The following is a 17541-nucleotide window of genomic DNA, read 5'->3' as shown; positions in this document are numbered from 1 at the left end:
AAACTTATAGGAATAAAAGCTAACTATCAGAAAATGTTATATAAAAATATAAATAGTAATAAAAATAAGACTAAGCATAAAAATGAAATAGATAAAAATAATTATAATTATAATATGCATTACAATAATAATAGCAAGAGTAAAAGCTTAAATAAAACTAACACTAAGCTAGATTGTAATTTGAAGGTTAATAATATAAAGGAAATCACACCTGACAAGCATCTTTTTTATAGGCGCAGGAGTGGCTGTGTGGTAAGTAGCTTGCTAACCAGCCACATGGTTCCGGGTTCAGTCCCACTGCGTAGCATCTTGGGCAAATGTCTTCTGCTATAGCCCCGGGCTGACCAATGCCTTGTGAGTGGATTTGGTAGACGGAAACTGAAAGAAGCCTGTCGTATATATGTATATATATATATATATATATGTATGTGTGTGTTTGTGTGTCTTTGTTTGTCCCCCTAGCATTGCTTGACAACCGACGCTGATGTGTTTACGTCCCCGTCACTTAGCGGTTCGGCAAAAGAGACCGATAGAATAAGTACTGGGCTTACAAAGAATAAGTCCCGGGTCGATTTGCTCGACTAAAGGCGGTGCTCCAGCATGGCCGCAGTCAAATGACTGAAACAAGTAAAAGAGTAAAAGAGTAAGAGTATACCAATTCAACAAATTTACAAACAAAGGGAACTCTCTTAACTCAAAAAGTTTTGTTCAAGTGACTGGCTGGAACTCTCTTGAGAAGAACTAAATAAAACTCTAAGAAAAAAACACATCTACAAGTTCTAGCCACGAAGTATTGCATTGTTTAAGTCTATGGTTGATGTTAAGTAGTGGGATTAACCTGGAACCATATGAATAAAAAGTGAACTTCTTAATTGCATAGCTGGGGAGACTTTTTTAAACAAATGCTACGATAAAAACAACTAAAAGAAAAATTCTTACTCTAAGTTATTTAGAATTAGTGAAGCCCTTTGGATGCAATGTTGCTAAAATGCAAACTAACTATGAAGGATGTACTCATGTCAAGTGTGACAGTTTTAACTTAAGGTTTCATGCAGAATTGTCTCCCATGGACTACTTATGTTGAAAATATATTGGTAATCACACATTTAGGGAAGTGATTTGGTAGTAGCGAAGGAAATAGTCACATTTGTTTCCTTTCTCAAAACATTTATAAATAATGTTCGTAGCAGTCGGTATTATCAAAGCTTTTATTTTTAAACATATGATGCACTGCTGCTATTTGTTTGCATGTGCTTCGAGTAACAATTTATAATGAGGAACAAACTTATCTGAACGAAGTACAAAATTTTACGATACAAAAACTTTGGACAGTTTGTAAAGTTTTCTTTTAATTTTTTGGTTCCCAATAAAGATATATATGAGAAAATGAAAATGTATTCTGAATTTAGCCTTCTTTTCTTGTATATAGAGGAAAATCAAACCAATAGTCTCACAACTCTTATCTAGCGTGCACAAACACACATACATATCAACTGAATAGTTTGCATCCCATTAGTCCAGCTCCACTCGCCAGAATAATGTATTGTAGAAAATGTGAAATGTTAATGTAACATGGAAAAATTTGGATCGCGTGGAACTTGATTTCATGTAACACCGCTATAAGACCGTTACTAACAACAACTCGTTACTGATATTAAATACAAATTTAGCAATTTGAAAAGTTACTTTTCAATATATTTAATATCTATAAAACATCGATATTGTTTGTAAAGCAAATAAGTCTCTATTTAGAATATTTTTTTGGTTATTTCCATGATCAGAGTTAATCGAAACTTTAGTAAACAAAGAAGCATTCCGGGTAAGTAGAGTCTCTTATTTATAAATGATATGTATACGTTCTCAGCTCTGAAGGAGCAAACTTTTAACACCTACGTATGTAGTGGACCTAACGACCGAGTGCTTTCCACATTTACAACCATGCATATTTATCGGTCAATATAAAGATCCTCATCCGTTAACGGAAAAAAAATAAATAAAAATAAAAACAGCATGCTAGATGTTAACAACTTATCAATATAAAGATTCTCATACCGCTCACACCACGACATACATTGCTTTATTGCTTCTCACTCAGCATATTGCTTTTCATCCAATGCCCAACCAGTCTCTTCCTGGTGTTGTGATTACCACATTTTTTAATATTTTTTTATTCCCCCCACCCTTTATACAATGTATCTTTTTTTCTTACGACCGTGAAGTATAAATTGGTGGAGTTTCAGCTGCTATTGAATGATTATGTATAGAAGCCCTTTCCTGTTTACCAAAATATTCATCTCGATTCAGCAGACGTATGATAAAAGGCATTCCGATCATGACCATTCGTAATTTTTAGGGGTGTATTTTAATGATTTTAGGGAGATTTGGCTATTATTTCTGGCTGGTCAAGTGACTTCATCAAGGTTCCTTCTCTCACTGGTTCTGGTGGTGAAAACAAAGGTGGTGTGCAGTTACTGTTCTTTTGCTCTTGTGGTTGGTTTTGTGCATTTGTTTGAATTTAGAGGAAGGGGTTATGCTCCCAGTCTGGTTAGATCGACTTGACTGATGTTTCTTTTGAATAGTTTGCAAGTTAATAGCTGCAGGAAAAACATAGGCAGAGAAAGAATTCCAGAGGGATGAAGTTCTGGGAAGGAAGGATTGGATGTAATGGAGCTGGCTCCACAGGATATAAAACAAGACATACAAAAGGAATGATAATAACGATATCATTGCCACCCAATATCTCTATCTTAGTACCAGTTCATACCACTACAGCTCCATCAATGATGGCATAGACAAAACGTGTAGGGTATATGAACCTTTGAAGAAACCACCAACCATATCGTATATAGTTGCCTAGCTTACACCTGAAAATCTACAGAGAATACATCAAAATCTGTTAAAGGGGTTGATTCCTGATCATTCATTTCTCATTGACATTATTTCTGTAGGTAATTCTTCTTGTCTTGGGTAGTTGTGGCTGGGAGTGGAGATTCTTGGTTCTCATGATTTACTCCTAGTAATAGGATGGGGTATTTTAAATTTTTTTTTGTTGACTCATGGGTTTTGTTTGGTGTCCCCTTAGGAGTGACAGCCAACCTTCAAGATTTGTTTTAGTTGGCTTTTTGTGTAGAATTGTTAGAACATCAGGAAAAAATACCTTGTGGTATTTGTTCCAGCTCTTTACAACTTAAGTTCAAATCCTACCAAGGCTAATTTTGCTTTTCATCCATTCAAGGTTGATAAAATTAAGTACCAGTCAAGTGTCAGGATTGTTGTAATTGACTTACACCTCCCCTCAAAATCTATGGGCCTTGTACCAAAATTAGAAGCAATTATTATTGAAGGTTGTGAATTGGCAGGACCATTACAGAGCCAGAGAAAATGTTTTGTGATTTTTCTCCTGGTTCTTTACATTCTGAACTGAAATCCCACTAAGGTCAACTTTGCCTTCCATTGTTTTGGGCTTGATAAAACAAGACACCTGTCATGTATTGAAGTTGATTTAATCAACCTCTACACTAAATTTTTGGTTTTGAACTTATGTTAAAAACAGTTATAGTATTTTTTATATCTCTTATTTTCATCTCATATCACTGGGTTCAAACCAAGATTATGCAAGGTAGATGTTGCTTTGAGGACAGCTCACTTCATAGCATATAATTCTTGTAGGATAATGCTTTCTGGAATTTTGTTGGTGAATTTTCCCAATCTCCTTTTGATTAACCCAAGCCATCAGTACCAGTTGATTACTGGGGTTGATGTAATCAATCCCTCCTTCGAACTTGCTGGCCTTGTGCCAAACTTTGAAACCGTTCTTCTTCTTCTTCTTCTTCTTCTTCTCAATAATATCAATAAGCTAACTTTTTTCTTTTTATATGTACCTGTTGTGTGTGTCACACTTACATCAAAGAAGTGGCAAAACGAGAGAGCGGACAGAGAGGAAGTAAGAGAGTGAGAGATAGAAAAAGTGAGAGAGAAAGAGAGATAGAGTGAAACAGACAGTGAGTGATGACAGTGATCATTTTGTGTTTTTAAATGTTTCAGAGAGGACGTAAGAGAGAAAGAAAGAGAGTGAAAGAGAAAGAGACAGTGAGTGGTGACAGCGTTCATTTTGTGTTCTTAAATGTTTATCACATCGCAAGAGAAGTAGTTAGTTAGTTAGTTAGTTAGTTAATTTGGCTCAAAAGCAAATAGCAAGGCCATGTAGGGGGACATGGAGTTAAGTACAGGGTGGTGTTCATGTAAAGAGTTCAGGCCACTTGAGGTCAAGGGAGGCTTTGAACAAAGCGGTCGTCGGCATCTTCACCATCTCGTCAGGCAGCTTGTTCCACCGATCCGCAACCCGGACGGAGAAAGCTCCTCTCCTTCGATTGAGATGAAATCGTCGCAGGTAGAGCTTTTCGGAATGACCCCGCAGCCGACGCTCTGGAGCAGGAGTGAAGAACAGCTCTTTCGAGAGGTTACACTTTCCGCTTATGATGTTGTGGGTGAGAATGATATCACCACGGTGGCGGCGTTTTTCTAGAGAATAAAGGTCGAGCGTCCTCAGCCTTTCGTCATAGGACAAATTTTTGAGACCATGAACCATGCGGGTAGCCAGCTTCTGGACCCTTTCGAGATGCTGTATGTCTTTGAGGAGATAAGGAGAAGAGGCTTGAATCCCGTACTCCAATATGGGTCTCACCAGCATGACATAGAGTGGTAGGAATATGGCTGCTGTGAGCATTCCGAATGACCGTCGAATCAAGAACAGAATTCCGCGTGCTTTGTTGGCAGCATGGACGCACTGGGCCGAAGGCGAAAAGGATGATACATATACACATTGTTAAATCAAAAGCAGGAGAGAAGAGGGACACAAAGGAAGTGGAAGAGAAACAGAAAATGAGCAAGACAGCAGATAAGTAAATCCAAAGAAAAGTTCATACCTGGATACATACACACAGCAAATATTGGATGTAAATTTCACTTCATTACCACACAACGATAAAATTAACTCACAAATGGCTGAGCACTCTACAGACATGCATAACATTATCTCAGCGAGATTCAGCCTCACACAAAATATGACTTAGCAGCATTTCATCTGTTTTTATGTTTTGAGTTCAAATGCTTCTGAGGTCAGCTTTGTTTTTTATCCTTTCCAACATCTTCAGTTTGTTGCATGAATTGATCAGATAATTCCTTCTATGTCCAACTGTTTGTCCTGCTGTTCTTCTTTCTGGATATTTCTAGCTGCAGATAATATTCATTCTTCACTTTGCTCAACATAGTTATTCAAACCCAATGTTACATCTTCTGTATTGAACGAACCTCAACCTTCTTCCTTTCTTGGTAAGCAGACCCTCTCAGTATTATTTTTAGGGTGGTGTGTATTATGAACAGCTGTGTAGTTCTATCTAATTCCTGTAGTGCTGTCTTTATCTATTTTAGAAATGGTACAGAGTGTCTCAATACTGGCATGTCTTAACATCATTCTCTCCATTTAGTTTTGTTTCAAGCACCTTCCTAAACCTCCTCATCTTCAGAGACTTGTTCTCTCATTTTAATTTCTCTTTTAATTACATTATTATCCTGCAGCATCCTAAGCACTTGTCTCCTTTATTATCTCTCAGCAATCTAATGATATCATCATATATCTTTATACCATCAGATTTAATGTCTCAGCCTCTCTCTATAATTAAATTTATGTACTTATATATCCCAAACTAGTGTCACGTAAAAGGCTCTTGTGCTGGTGCCATGTAAAAGCACTCATGCCAGTGCTGTGTAAAAGTACATTCTGTAGAGTGGTCAGTGTTAGGATGGGTATCCAGCTGCAGAAACCATGCAAAACAGACATGGAGCCTTCAGATGACTAGCTCCTGTCAAACCATCCAACCCAAGTCAGCATAGAAAATGAACGTGCTATTGACAAATAAAAAGCATCCAGCACACTCTGTTAAGCAGTTGGCATTAAGAAGGGCATCCAGCTATAGAGACTATGCTTCAGCAGATAGCTAGAGTCTGGATAGCTCTCTGCTAGTTAGTCAAACCGTCCAACCCATTCCAACATGGAAAGTGGATATTAAACAAAGATCATGCACACCAGTCTCCTTGCAAAATATTTTTACTCTTTGAATCAGAGAATCCAGGTCTTTCTAATTTTATGTGTACAGTTTGAGGTCATCTGTATATAGCTGGTGATTTATTTTCACCTGGCTTTAACTAGCGCAGAGGCAGGCCTGAATTTACTCAGTATGCTTATCAGGGGGATTAACTCTGTGATGAAAAGTAATTGAGAGAATGAGTCTACCTGAAATATTCCCCTGGGTATTTTCATATTTCCACAATGATCCATTTCTATATTTGAGTTCTACTTCCCATGATCTCATTGCTTTTTCTAAAAAAAAAAAACTGTTAATCTTTTTATTGACCCCCAAGTATCTCCAGGTACTCAAAGAATAAACGATGTGGAACATTCTTGTAAACTTTCTTATTGTCTATCCAATCAAAAGCTAAGATTTTCTTTCTTATTATTTCCTCACTTGATATTATGCTATCAACATGCAACAGGTCAACAATTGCACTTAACCTCTTTCTGTATCCCTTTTGCGCCTCTTTGTTAGAGAGTCTTCTGAAAAGTGTACAGTTTATCTGCTATAAAGCCCGTTAAATAATTTCTTGAGTTTAATAAGCATGTAATAGGTTTATAAATTACTGAGTTCCCTCCTCTTTCTTTGTTCTGTATTTTCACTGTCTTTTCTTTAGTCATCCATGTTAGTGTTACATTTTCTATAGTCAATAAAGAAGGAGTTGTTTATAGCTGTGCATATCTATACGAATTTAAAGTCAGAATCTCTGAACACCATCTGATCCAGGAGCTTTCCAACTTGTTATTTTTTAAAATATATTTCCAATTTAGTTTATTATTATCATTGAGTGAAAGAGCAATGCATGCTATCAAAGTGACACTGGGGTAAAACATATGAAGCCCAGTATATTCATTATGACTACCTGTCTGATAAGGGTGTACAAGGCACATGTATTACAACCATATGTATGGTGATCTTATATAAAGATAAACAGTGCATGACCTTACAGGTGACCCAGTTAGAATTTTCTTCAGATTGAGTAGCCCATCTTGCTCAAAAGATCCCTGAATAAGGTTTGTTTAAGGATGTTGAACGAAACACCCATGTTTCCAGAGGTTAATTATTCAAACCCCAAAGAATTCTTCTCAACACATGGCTATGATGCTCCCCACCTACACCTGCTCATGATCAGAGATGTCATATCATCAGCTACAGAGGGACATGCTTAACTGGTTAAGGTCAAACAACTGACAAGCAAATCCGTAGTATTGAGCAGAATATTTGCTGTAATCCATCTTTTACACCAAGACAAAACATGTACATGATAACACTTCCAATCAGTTAAGATGAGAAGCCATGAGAGCCACCACCTGGTACAGCATCAGGGCATTTATTATTTTTTCATATACACTCAACAGATTAGACTGTTGGAAAAGAAAAAAAATCCTAACATCGGGCTACAGGTAACCCTAGATGCCAAGAACCTTCTGAACAACACTGTTTTCTGGAGCTGTACTAAACTGGGTTGTATGCCTATTTCCTCTATCCATTTATTCAAATCTTTAGGGATAGTTCCCAATGCACCTGTAATTATTGGGATACATTTTACCTGCACTTTCCATTGTAATTCAATGTCTAGGTCCTGTACTTTGCTATTTTTTCTATACCTCTCATGTTGATTTTTTCATCATTTGCAACTGTAAAGTCAGTTATCTGGCATTTTCTATTCTCTTTATCTACTACTAAATTAGACCGTCCAGCTTCTATTACTCTGTCAGTCTGAATGTTAAAGTCCCACATCTTGTATTTCTTACTTTCTAGTACTTTACTAGGTTCATGTTCATATCATTTATCAATATGTTCAAATTCTAGCTTTCTACATGACTCCTTGTAGATTATTCTCCCTAGGTTGTCATGTGTTTTCTTATATTCTTTCTGTGCCAACATACTACATTCACTTACTATATAAGTAAAGCTTTCCTCTTTTGATTTGCATTATCTACATTGGGAATATACTTGGTTTTTGTCTATCTTGGCTTTTGTCCATTAATGCTTGATCTTGTGCAGCTACTAACAAACTTTCTGTCTCCTTTTTCAGCTTGCCTTTCTGCAACCATAACCATGTCTCACTACTATTATTTGCTGCAACTGTCTTGAGGAATCTACCATGCAACGCCTTCTTCTACCAGTCGGATAATTTATGTTCTATTTTTTGGTTTTCAACTTTGGGTTTTTGGGTTCCCTGGCTTGCTGTGGCTAGCAGCTTTTAATAAACTTTCTTCACTGTTACCTATGTAGGAGTTTATATCTACTCTAGCTAACTCCATGCAGTGTTCTACTGATATTAACCCGCTTCCACCTTCCTGTCTAGGTGAGTATATTCTTGCTACTCCTGATCTTAGGTGGAGTCCTCCATTCATATTGAATTCCTTCCTAGTTCTTCTGTCTAGCTTTGCTAATTCAGTTTTTGTCCAATCTACAAAAGCTACTGAGTATCTAAATAATGATACTGCCCAAGTATTTACAGCCTTCAGTAGATTTGGAACATTTAGCTTTGACTTCATTAGCTTCCTCACCCTTCTAATGTACTCCTTAATTTTCATTTTCATTTCTATAGTTAGTACTCTGTCAGATTAAAATACTCCTAGATACTTATAACTCTCTCCTCCTTTCAATAATTGTAATGTCTGGCTATCTGGTAATTGGATGCCTTTATTATTATTATTATTATTATTATTATTATTATTATTATTATTATTATTATTATTATTATAATAATAATAATAATAATAATAATAATTTATTCTTTTTATTGGCCACAAGGGCTGACATACATGATTAGAAAACATAAAGGGACAAAACAGGACGAAAGGTTACAAAGGGTTTTGTCCGTTTTTGAAAAATTTCGAGTAAAAGCTGTTTAACAACGAAAGATTGTTACAATGAAAAAAACTCCCAATAGGGGGAGGCGCTTCGAAAGGTTCCTGGTGGAAAAAACCCCATAAAAGCCAACGGGAGCCTGGCGAAAAGTGGGGTAGAGAGCCCCTTTCTCCTTTTATAATACCTTTTTAATCACAGGCGAAACCTGAGAATTGGTCCATTTATACTGGCCAGTCTCGCACAATTCACCCACCTTTCAGAAAACTTGCTATCGGACAGCACTCTCCTCTCTAACCTCATCTTCCTTTTCAAGTGAAACTTGAAAAAGTTGATGAGGCCTTGACCAAAGAGGAAAGTATCTGACTTTAGCCCTTTCAAACGGGTCCACCATACAACCTCTTTCGCCACAGCTACTAGGCACAAGGAAACAGCCTCGCCCTCTTTGTTAAAGGAGGTCGGCGGGGCAATCTTCACTATGGATTCGGCTGATAGCCGGATCCGTCCTACACGTGACAGTAGCTGTTCGACATAAACCCATAGTTCAGCAATACTCGGGCACTGGACGAGTGCGTGCAAAACGGTTTCGTCGTCCTGGCAACACCTCGGGCAGGCCTGGCTGACAGCACTTCCGTGCTGGTAGAGTTTATCCCAAACAGGCAGAGCCCCTCGGTAGCACTGCCAGGTGAGCGACCTCTGGAAATTATCCATTGGCCCCGGCCCGAAAGTCCTTCCGAACAGACCGCTCAGTTCATTATCATCAACGCCTAGAGTTTCCCTGAGAACGTCGTTGCATTTTTCCTCCACTAACCCTCTCTAGAACGCTAGAGTGGAGCTGAAACCGATCACATTGCCCGTCCGGCGGAGGGCGGAGAGAGCTTGACGGCACTCGAGGTGCCAAGCGCCCTTTCTCGGTCTACGTTTGATCCAGGTCTGCAGCTCTGTCAAAGAGACGAGCTGCGGAAAGTCGTGTCTGACAAAAGACGACCACACCTGTTCACCGTCTAGGAAACACTTGAGATGTCGCAGCCTGAGCACATGTCTGTGCATCAGTAAACACGGCATTCCAAGGCCTCCATTCAGCGGTCATTGACAGCAGATGGATCGCCTGACCAGTGGTACCTGACCCTTCCACAAAAAGTCGAAGAGCAGGCGTACCAGCTTGGCCAACCAGCGGTTGGGACAAGGGACGTTCATCTAAGACAGCGTTCCAATCCCCAACTAGCACTAGAGTGTGTGACGTTCCCAGGAAAACTTCCAGACGTTTGAAATAATCCGACTGCCCTGCTCCTGTCGGAGCGTAGGCAGCCAGCAGTCTGAAAGCACCGCCGTCACTACCGTCTACGTCGAGGACCACCAACTTACCTTCTGGATCCAGGAAGACTGTCCTTATTTTCAAATCCAGGCCCTTCCGAAACAACACCGCAGTACCACCACTGCCCGCTCTCGGCCGACATGGAGATAGAAATATCTCGTATCCGCCGAAAAGGGCTGCGAGTTCCTGCGGGTCGGAGAGCCTGGTTTCACTGATGGCTGCTACATCCACATCATGAAACCTCAGGTCGTTTAACAGGTGACCTTGTTTCCAAGGTGACCTGAGGCCTCTCACATTCAAGCAACCGATTCTAAGTTTTGCCATGTTTCAAAGGTGGAAAGAAAAAAATAAAAGGAGAAAAAAGGCTCTACTTACTGTTGTTGTTGGTGGAGGTGGCTCCCTTGTGCTTTTGCACGGGTGCTTCCACAATATTTTTATATAGTTTCTTTGAGAAACTTTTCCCTAGCGATCCCACATCGTTAGGGAATACTTGTTTTATTTCATTATATGTTGTTTTGTTTATTTTTATTGTGAGAATGTGTGCTGGTGGTGTGTTGTGTGTTGTGTTATATTTGTACTTGTTTTGTCTTTTAGGTACGCAACTAGTTTTTCATTCTTTGTGTTTATTGATGTAATTGTGTCTGTGTGTGTTGGTGTGTGTGGCAGTGGCAGTAGTGGTGTTGAAAGTGTTGTTGTTTGTTGCTGTGAGTGTGTGTTGTTGTTGTTGATGTTGGGAAGCACTATTTGTTCGTGCTTCCCCTGTGTGTCCTTTTGTTTTTTCCTCCTTTTCTTTTTTGGAGGCGCTGTGTGCCATTCCCCTTTCTCGGTATCAGTGCTCGCACAATCCGAGCTATCTTGATCCGGAAAGGGGATGACTGTTGGGTCTGCTTCATCAGCAGGGCGAAAGATTTCTGTTGGTTCTGCTGGTAGTGGTGTTGTTGCTGTGTCTATTGGTGATGATGACGGTGTTGGTGTTTCTACTGGTTTTTTAGTTGTTGTTTTTCTTGGTGCTGGGGTTGGTGTTGGTTTGGTGGTTGTTGTTGGAGGTGGTGTCATTCGTCTTGGTGGTGGTGATGGTGTTGGTGGTGTGGCAGCCTTTGGTGTTTCGTGCTGTTGTTGTTTCTGTTGTTGTTGTTGTTGATGTTGTTGCTGCTGCTGCCTCTTGCCATTTGCCTCCATTCTTTTCTTGTAAATGGGGCGGTCCCTTTTTAGGTGGCTTTCGCTGCTGCAGAGGTAACATTTTGGCTTTCGCCCCTCCACAGCAACGTGTAGCCTGGTGCCGTCCGGCAAATTAACGGAATCTGGGATCGTGTTGATGTTTTCTTGCTGAATCTGTGCCAGGAGCAGCACTCCCATTCCTAACCAGTTCTTTTCCCTCACTCTCTGTACATCCAGAACAGTGGTAGTGTCCTCTATGTCATAGAGGACAGCTGCCACCAGCCATGATATATCGAGTTCAGTGGGGACGAGGTCGATTTTTATTTTCTTTACTCTCCGCCCAAGGTGGGTTGGGACGAGTAACAAATTTTCTGTTTGCAAGGGCGAAATGGCATGCGCCCTTGCTTCCTCCTCCGTTCGAAAACGAACCTCTACGGTTCCAAAACGCTTCCCCTTGGTTACGTAGCTCTTTTGGCCCCAAATGGGCTTTAGAGCTATTTCTAATTGTTGGGGTGTGGCGTTTGTTAGTTTTTTACATTTTTTATCGAAAATTTTGTATGTGATTGTTTTTTTATTTGTTTTATCAATCACTTCTTGTGGAGTATTGAGGAAAATGCTATTGCCATCTTTCCTCAATAATTCCTTTGCGTTTTTAATGTCCTCTATCGTGACTTTTACTTCATCCGAAACCTGCTTCGCAGCGGAAGCAAAACCGTTGAAATTTTCTTCACTTTTTTTTTGTTCATGTTTGTGTCTATGTTTGTCATAGCTTTCCCTTCCTCCCCCTTCGGTACCATAGCATTGGTGTTGGGCAGAGGAGGGAAATCTTGAATGACATCGAAAATGACATCCTGGTTTTCATTCTCCTTTCGAACAGTGCACGTGCTTTCAGCGTCGGAAGGAGGATCTCTGTTGCCTTTTATGGTGCGAAGTGGGTGGTTTGGAAGAGTTTTTGACAATGTGTGTGTTTGCGGAGGGTATGGTGTTGGGAAAAAGGAACTGCCGACTGCTCGCTTCATAGCCATGTTTGTTGAAATGTATTTATATAATTTTCAAAATGTTCAAATTTCAAAACGCAATTTTACCCCCAATGGGGTAAAATTTTGCCTAGCCAACTAGCTTCGCAAGAAGTTAGTCGGCTTGGCCACACAAATATCGAAAAATGTAGAAATTTTTAGAAAAATTACCAATCAAATTGGCACAAAACTTACGGAGCTGCTTTACACACGTCCATCGTCTCGGAAAGAAATAATAATAATGATAATAATAATAATAATGAAAATTCTCCAGCTGCCCACAGCCAGCAGACTAAGGTGACACTTGTTTACTTCAAGAATCCTGCGGAAGAATCTTGCAGTTCCAAGCAATGATGATTTTTGTAGTTGTTCTATCTTTACATTCATTCCAATCTTTTTGAGCCACGTTGATAGATGGGTACATATGCTTCCAAGTGCACCAGTCACTATTGTTATCATGTTCACTTTCTTTGTTGTGCACAACCTGTGTATTTCCCACTTTAATTCATCATAATTGTTCACCTTTTCTTCTTCTTTCTCTCCTATGCTGTTGTCACCAGAACATGCTATGATAGTCATCAGGCATGTTTTTTTTCTTTTCTTTTCACTACAACAATGTTAGGTTTCTGATGTTTAATCTGGTGGTCAAACTGAATCATTGCTTCTCTCACAGGATTTTGCAGTCTTCATTTTCATTAACTCAGTCTGGGATTTGGTCATACCACATATTTGAGCTTTCTAGACCATAATTTCCATACAGCTCCCAATAGATCGTTCTTGCCACATTGTCATGTCACCTTTTGTGTTTATGTTGTGTCAATTTCAGGTATTCATTAACAATGTGTCACACTCTTTCAACCCTCTCACCACTCTTTCTGCATTTGTTGCTCTCGGTTGTGTTATCAATTCTGCACTTCACATAGTTTGCCCTCAATGCTTGTTCTTATGCTGTACATATAAGTGCATGTTTCAATCTTCAAGTTACTCCTCCACATCCATAACCACCAGCCTTTTGTATCTGGCTTTGCACTTGTATCTCTTGCAAACTGAATGTACATTTTTTTTCCATCCCATGTCATGAGAGTTTTTCTAAATTTATCAAATTTATGTCCTTCACAGTTGTGAGATAAGCCCAAACCATTGTCACAGTATAGACCAATATTATGGGATTAGAACTTGGATCTCAGTGTATCTAATATATAAAGACCCACCATAAATGTCAGCAGATCACAGATATTGAACAGGAGAATACTACTCTCTTTGGATTGAGCATGCTGTCTCACTGACTTTGATCTCCTCCCCATTGGTTAATTATAAAGGAGATGCAACTCTTGATTATTTTTTTTCCTTTCTTTCTTTTCCCCATTATCTATTTATCTTTTGTCTTCACATTCTGTCTTCTTTCATTCCACCATTTGTATTCACTCTCCTTTTGATTTTTCTTGTGTTTACTCATAGACCAGCATCCTTTCTTGGTTTCTCAAATATGACAAGCCATGTTGTGTATTCAAGCCTGAAAGATTGCTTGGAGAGTCAGGGAATGATATATAAATCTACCGAATTATTATGCTTCCACTGTATGGAACTATTAGTAGCTCAAATTTAAATATTGGAAATTTTAAATTATATATATATAGCAAATAAAAGACAGAAGATGGAATATACGAGAATTTACAATAAATCATGACAATTGTTTCGACACATCTAGCATCGCTTCCTCTTGGGTGAGACACTCAACAACTGGTTCAGGAGCATCTTGTGGTGCAGATGTATCTCATCGGGTGATAAATAAATACAACTCATTAAAAATGACTGTTCCTCAATGTAACTTTCTGTATATATTTAAATATATATTATCATACTTACATACTTGCTCATACACAGACATATAGATATGCTCATAAATATACAAACACATATATATACATACATTCATATATATATATATACACACACACATACAGACATGCAGAAAGTAAATAGACACCTTTAATTTTCAAAATCTTTTATTTGATGTTAACTGGAGAGGTTTCCTTCTAGTTGCTTGTCCATAATACTCAAGCTTATGCAGATATGTAGCACATGTTCATGGACTAACTTCTAGCAGTTTTTCAATGTCAGAAGACTTCAAACGGGGTTCGTTTTCCACAGTTCTCTTCAAACAGTGAAGCTTCTTTTCCAAGGGCCCAGGTCGGCTGGGACGAGAATCTGTTGATTCTTTTCCTTGGCTTTTGAATTGCATTGTAATTCTATTAACAGTAGCAAGAGGAATTTGAAGATTTACGGCAATTTTTCGCTGTCTAAGACCACCCTCAGACTACCCAACAATACGACCTCTTTGAAAATCTGACAGTTCTGCTGAATTTTTTGTGTATGGCATGGTTACTCTTTGCAAATGTTTAATATAATGGCACCTGGAATGAAAAACAATAATTACATTGTAAATTCTACACTGCTGAAAACATTAAGATGCTTAGATCAGAAATTTTGAAAATTAAAGATGTCTATTTACTTCCTGCATGTCTGTGTATATATATATATATCACATGATCACATGACCGACCAGACCATCAGATGTTTTACACATCGCCGGTCACAATGCGTTCGCATTGTTTTAGCCTTCAAATGACGCCACCCCGCTGGCTAAGCGAGCAGGCCAACAGAAGAAAGAGAGAGAGAAAGAGTAGTGAAAGAGTACAGCAGGGATCACCACCCCCTGCCGGAGCCTCGTGGAGCTTTTAGGTGTTTTCGCTCAATAAACACTCACAACGCCCGTCTGGGAATCGAAACCGCGATCCTACGACCGCGAGTCCGGTGCCGTAACCACTAGGCCATTGCGCCTCCAGTATATATATATATATATATATATATATATCATCATCATCGTTTAACGTCCGCTTTCCGCGCTAGCACGGGTTGGACGGTTCGACCGGGTCTGGGAAGCCAGGGGCCGCTCCAGGCTCCAGTCTGAAATCTGGCAGAGTTTCTACGGCTGGATGCCCTTCCTAACGCCAACCACTCCGTGAGTGGATTGGGTGCTTTTTACGTGCCACCTGCACAGGGGCCGGAGGGTCCGGCATCGTCACGATCGGTTCGAGCATTTTAACGTGTCAGCGGCACGGGGGCAACGAGGTCCGGGGTACTTTGGGGATCGGGGTACTTTGGGGATCCAGGGTACTTTGGGGATCCGGGGTACTTAGAATGGGTAGGGGGTATGTGGAATTGCTGCAGAAAGCAGCCCGGGTCTTTGTAGTCACAGCATATCTCCAGAGATCTCGGTCCTTCGCCATTGCCTCAGTGAGGCCCAATGTTCTGAGGTCATGCTTGACCACCTCATCCCATGTCTTCCTGGGTCTACCTCTCCCCCTGATACCTTCAACTGTTTGGGAGTGGCACTTCTTCACACATCTCTCTTCATCCATCCGCAGCACATGACCATACCATCGCAAGCGTCGCTCTTGCACACCACATCTGATGCTTCTTATATCCAGCATTTCTCTCAGGATACTTACACTCTGTTTTGCGTGCACACTGACACTACACATCCAGCGGATCATGCTAGCTTCATTTCTTTCAAGTCTACGCATGTCTTCTGCAGTCACAGCCCATGTTTCATTACCGTGAAGCATGGCAGTTCGCACACATGCATCATACAATCTACCTTTTGCTCTGAGGGAGAGACCTTTTGTTGCCAGTAGGGGTAGGAGCTTTCTGAACTTTGCCCAGGCTATTCGTATTCTAGTGGTGATACTCTCTGTGCATCCACCTCCGCTACTAACTTGGTCACCCAGGTAGCGGAAACTATCAACTACTTCTAGTTTCTCTCCCTGGAGTGTGATGGAATCTGTTTTCTGAGTGTCTGTTGTGTCTATTGTCCCTGTGCATCTGCCGCACATGAAAGCTATCTTATCTGTTAATTTCCCGTTAATGTTGCTGCACCTCTTATGTGTCCATAACTTACATTGGGTGCATCTTATGGAGTTTCTACCTGTACCTTTCCTACAGGTTGAGCAGGGCCACCTACCCGAGGGGATGTGTGCTGAATACCTCTTGTTGCTTACTAATACTTTGGTCTTTGCTACATTTATTCTAAGGCCCTTTGATTCCAACCCTTGCTTCCACACCCGAAATTTCTCTTCTAGTTCCGGTAGTGATTCTGCTATGAGAGCTAGGTCATCGGCATAGAGGAGCTCCCAGGGGCATCCCGTTTTGAATTCATATATATATATTATATATATATACATATATATATATATATATATATATATATATATATATATATATATATATATATATATATATATATATATATATGTATATATATACAGCCTCGCCTGGCCCCCATGCCGGTGGGAGGAAAAAGCACCATCCATCCGTGGCCGTTTGCCAGCTCCGTCTGGCATCTGTGCGGGTGGCATGTAAAATGCACCCACTACACTCACGGAGTGATTGGTGTTAGGAAGGGCATCCAGCCGTAGAAACACTGCCAGATCAGACTGGGCCTGATGCAGCCTTCTGGCTTCACAGACCCCAGTTGAACCGTCCAACCCATGCTAGCATGGAAAGCGGATGCTAAATGATGATGATGATACATACATATACATATATATATATATATATATATATATATATATATACACACACACATATATATATATATATATACACCATCATCATCAAACATCCGCTTTCCATGCTGGCATGGGTTGGATGGTTTGACTGAAAACTGGTAAGTTGGGGGTGGGGGCTGCACCAGGTTCTGATTTGATTTAGCAAGGTTTCTACAGCTAGATGCCCATCCTAATGCCAACCACTCCAAGAGTATAGTGGGCGTTTTTTATGTGCCACCAGCACAGGTGCCAATGGCCTGACACCAGCATTAGCCACAACTATGGTCTCACATGGCTTGACAGGTCTACACAACTGCATGGCATATCACTAAAGGTCTTGGTCACCTGTCACTGCCTCCATTGAAGCCCAATGCTCGAACGGTGCTTTTTACATGTCACCGGCATCAGTGCCAGTCAGATGGCACTGGCATCAGCCACGACTATGATTTCACTAGTTCAACAGGCTTTCACAAGCACAGCATATCACCCAATGA

General features: G+C 40.0%; 1 protein-coding gene across 4 annotated transcripts in view; it reads left to right on the top strand.

The window, feature by feature from the left end:
• Positions 1 to 1618: 1618 nt before the first annotated feature.
• The window catches only part of LOC115218260 (coiled-coil domain-containing protein 34), a 138926-nt gene continuing 123003 nt past the window's right edge, over positions 1619 to 17541 (top strand). For 2 of the 4 annotated variants that reach the window (XM_029788027.2, XM_029788019.2), the window contains exons 1-2: positions 1619 to 1819; positions 8170 to 8442. The gene's annotated coding sequence lies outside the window, so the exon portion shown is untranslated. The remainder of the gene's footprint in view (positions 1820 to 8169; positions 8443 to 17541) is intronic. The other 2 variants (XM_029788012.2, XM_036502496.1) reach the window with 1 other exon arrangement.

Source organism: Octopus sinensis, linkage group LG1 (assembly GCF_006345805.1).
Source record: "Octopus sinensis linkage group LG1, ASM634580v1, whole genome shotgun sequence".
Taxonomy (NCBI): Eukaryota; Metazoa; Mollusca; class Cephalopoda; order Octopoda; family Octopodidae; genus Octopus; species Octopus sinensis.
This window is presented reverse-complemented; position numbering and strand designations above follow the sequence as displayed.